Source organism: Tenrec ecaudatus, chromosome 12 (assembly GCF_050624435.1).
Source record: "Tenrec ecaudatus isolate mTenEca1 chromosome 12, mTenEca1.hap1, whole genome shotgun sequence".
Lineage (NCBI taxonomy): Eukaryota > Metazoa > Chordata > Mammalia > Afrosoricida > Tenrecidae > Tenrec > Tenrec ecaudatus.
The window spans coordinates 61344055-61348128 of record NC_134541.1 but is presented as its reverse complement, the minus strand read 5'-3'; positions in this window follow the sequence as shown (position 1 = coordinate 61348128).

The window sequence follows — 4074 nt, the reverse complement described above, 5'->3', positions numbered from 1 at the left end:
TGCTCTGCTATTTCACACTGAAGCGAGATGGTTGGTTGTCAAGAGGAAAAGTTTTAAAACGTGTTTTTGATCTTCGTGATGAATACAAAATGTTTTTTAATCAGAAAGCAAGACCGCAGTCCCAAGCACTTTTCAGCCATAGAACTGAACTGCAGAAAATAGCTTACTTGTTTGACATCTTTGCCATTTTGAATGAGTTAAATTTATGACTGCAAGGACCAAATGTAACACGCTTCGATTTGTCTGAAAATCTCTGAACATTCCAAATGAAACTTCAGTTTTGGGGGAAAAATTGGATGAAAATAAAATTTAACGTTGCCTATCTTATCTGCTTCTTTTGAGAAACATGACATTGAACCAGACAAAAGGATTACAGTGATAATTTCTGTGAAAGGACACTTGTACATGCTTGCAGACAAAATTTCATCATAGTTTCCAAATTTACCTGACACCCCATTTACACTTGCCAGAATCCCATTCACAAAGTTTAAGATGTTCCCGAGACAGCACAGGAGGAGTACATTGAACTTATTAACAGCGAAGCAGGAAGAACTGATTTCTCTACAGTGCCAGTTACAAAATTCTGGATCAAGTGTTTGTAGTCATATGCTGCTCTGTCTGAGACTGTGTTGCTCCCTCTTCTTCCATTTCCAACCACATATCTTTGTGAAACAGGGTTTTCCAGCTTGTTGGTTATCAAGTCTAAATACAGAAGTGAACTTGTTGTAGAAGATGATCTTCATTGTGCTCTTGCAAAGACTGTCCCAAGAATTTCTGATCTGGTGAAAAAGAAGCTATCTCAATCTTCACACTGACATTGGCTTTTTGTGCATACTGTAGTGAAATGTAGCAATGTAGTTTACTGCTTCAAGACAAAATTTCATTTATTTGTAATTAGAAATAAATCTTTCACAATATAAAATTATATATATATATTTTTAAGTGGTTTCGGGTTTTATTTCTAAAGTAAAAGAACTCTTAGAATAGCAGGGAATACTTTCCTCTTATGGTTGGCTTTAAAGGTGAAATTATAAATCAAGTGAACACTCTTGCCTCATGTGAGATTAATCTGATGTTTTCTACATTCTTTCACTTAAACCATTTTCTTCTTCTTTTTTCCCCCTTTTTTGGTCATTTTATTTATTAAAAAAACATTTTATTAGGGGCTCATACAACTCTTATCACAATTCATACTTATACATACATCAATTGTATAAAGCACATCTGTACATTCTTTTCCCTAATCATTTTTTTTCTCTTCTTTTCTTTTTTTACATTTTATTAGGGGCTCATACAACTCTTATCACAATCCATACATATACATAAATCAATTGTATAAAGCACATCCGCACATTCCCTGCCCCAATCATTCTCAAAGCATTTGCTCTCCACTTAAGCCCTTTGCATCAGGTCCTCTTTTTCCCCCTCCCTCCCCGCTCCCCCCTCCCTCATGTGCCCTTGGTAATTTATACCTCGTTATTTTGTCATATCTTGCCCTATCCGGAGTCTCCCTTCCCCCCCTTCTCTGCTGTTCCTCTCCCAGGTAGGAGGTCACATGTGGATCCTTGTAATCAGTTCCCCCTTTCCAACCCACTCACCCTCCACTCTCCCAGCATCGTCCCTCACACCCTTGGTCCTGAAGGTATCATCCACCCTGGATTTCCTGTGCCTCCAGCCCCCATATGCACCAGTGTACAACCTCTGCCCTATACAGTCCTGCAAGGTAGAATTCGGATCATGGTAGTTGTGGGGAGGAAGCATCCAGGATCTGGGGGAAAGCTGTGTTCTTCATCGGTACTAAATCATATTTTTATGATCAATTACCATGCTTTAATTATGCTCAATTTGTAACAATGAAAATGCATCTTGTTTATCAGATATTTACATTATGGTACATAGCAGTAGAAAAATTACAGTTATGAAGTAGCAATGAGAATAATTTTATGGTTGAGGGTCACCACAACATGAGGAACTGTATTAGGAAGGTTGAGAACCACTGACCTAGGGGATTGTTGAGCAGATTGAAGAAAAAAGGAACTCTTTGGATTTCTGAATTTTGAACCAGTCAAAAGTTGAAAGTATCTGGAACTGTGAAGAAAACTCCACACTAGAACTGAACATTAAAGGGCACCTGTGGCAGCCTGAAATGCTTGCTAAGTGACCACCTGGATCCACTTGTTGAGTGGAAGTTTGAGAAATGCAGCAATAAAGAGACGGGTTGAGTCTGGCCACTGACACCCATGCACCTGGTTTACAGGAACTAGAGGAAAAGACTAGAGTGGGTGGACTGGTCTGAAGTTCATGACCTAGCACAGGGGGGCTATGCTTGTTGAAAATTTGTCTTGAGGCCATGGTCTAAAAAGGGAAGGCAACCAATGGACACCTTGGTGAAGCTAAGTGAGGCAGTCCACACTGAGTTGACCAGAACATGACCAGATGAAGAGATTTACAGCCCGTGAACTGGTGCATATTTCTGCAGACTTCATGGATGGCCTATCCTGATTTGACTTTGCTTATGGATACAGATTCACAAGGTTCCAACTGGAATGAAGATTCTTCACATCAAAGTATGTGATTGTCTTCTCAGACACTGGGTTTATCTAAGTGGGCAGAATAGAAATAGGATACCCAAAATTGGGGAGACAAAGGCATGAAGGAATAGGAAGGGGGTAATATGTAGATAATTGGTTATAAATTTTCATAGGTGCTGGAAAATATTCATGGGATTATAGGATTAAGGTGTAGGTGTTCATATAAGTATAGAACACTTTTGTTTTGTTCACTTATAGAATGTTATGCTTAAATGAGACTTTGGAACATATTGAATTGTATGCATTTTCGTTTTATCCTATTAGTACAGATGTTTTATTTTTGTTTGTTAGAAAATTATATGGCTAAAGAGTTATGTGAAATTATCAAATTGACAAGGGATAGTTTCTGGTAGTTAAATATAATCTGTTGTCAATTTGAGGCTTAGTGAAGGGGTGGAATTTACCTGTCAATCAGGTCACAGCTTGATGACCTCATTTGGAGGGGCTAAGAAGATAAATAACTTGCTGGAGACTAGACACTGGCTCACTCCCTGGGAGACTCTCAACTGACAAGACACATGGGCTATGCTGATGGCAGTAAGAGCCCTGTACCTGGAGGGCCACGTGGAGCACTGAGATGCTTCCACCATCACTGGATCCCCCTCCCCCTACTGGCCTGTGATCTTCCTGCATTCGGCATCATTGCATGCATTTCCTGAATCTGAAGAGGACTTTATATATTGGTATCAGACATAAGGGGTAATATAAAATTTGTGGGCTTGATCTGGACTGGGCTGGGATGTCTTCTCAATATGTAATTGTTCTTGTATATAAAACTCTTTCTCTTTAAAAAAAAAACCAACTGGCCGCCCCGCCGAGGGACTGGGAACAGCAGCGAGGATTCGAGTGGGGGTGGGGGTGGGGTGGTGGGTGGGTGAGGGGGGTGGGGGTGGGAAGCAGACCAAAAAAAAAGAAATAAAAAAAAATCTTTTTATTGGGGGCTCATACAGCTCTTACCACAATCCATATATCCATCCATTGTGTCAAGCACATTTGCACATTTGTTGTCATCATTTTCAAAACATTTTCTTCCTACTTGGCCCTTGTTATCAGCTCCCTATTTTTTCCCTTTCCCTCCCTCATGAACCCTTGATAATTTATAAATTTTTTTTTCATGTCTTACACTGACTTCATCCACTTTTCTGTTGTCTGTCCTCCTGGAAGGGGGTCATATGTAGATCACTGTGATTGGTTTCCCCTTTCTCTCCACACCTTCCCCTTCCCCTCCTAGTATGGCTATTCTCATTATTGGTCCTGAGGGGTTTATCTGTCTTGGATTCCCTGTGTTCCCAGCTCTTATTTGTAACAGTGTACATGCTCTGGTCTAGCAGGCTTTGTAGGGCAGAATTGGGGCCATGATAGTGGGGGGAGGAAAAGCATTAAAGAACTAGAGCAGTCCTGCCCCGGGCGCCTGCCAAGTGCTTCTCCCCAGCTTGAGGCCGGCCCCCTCTGCCCTTGCCCCTCCGCGCCGAAACGCCGCCAA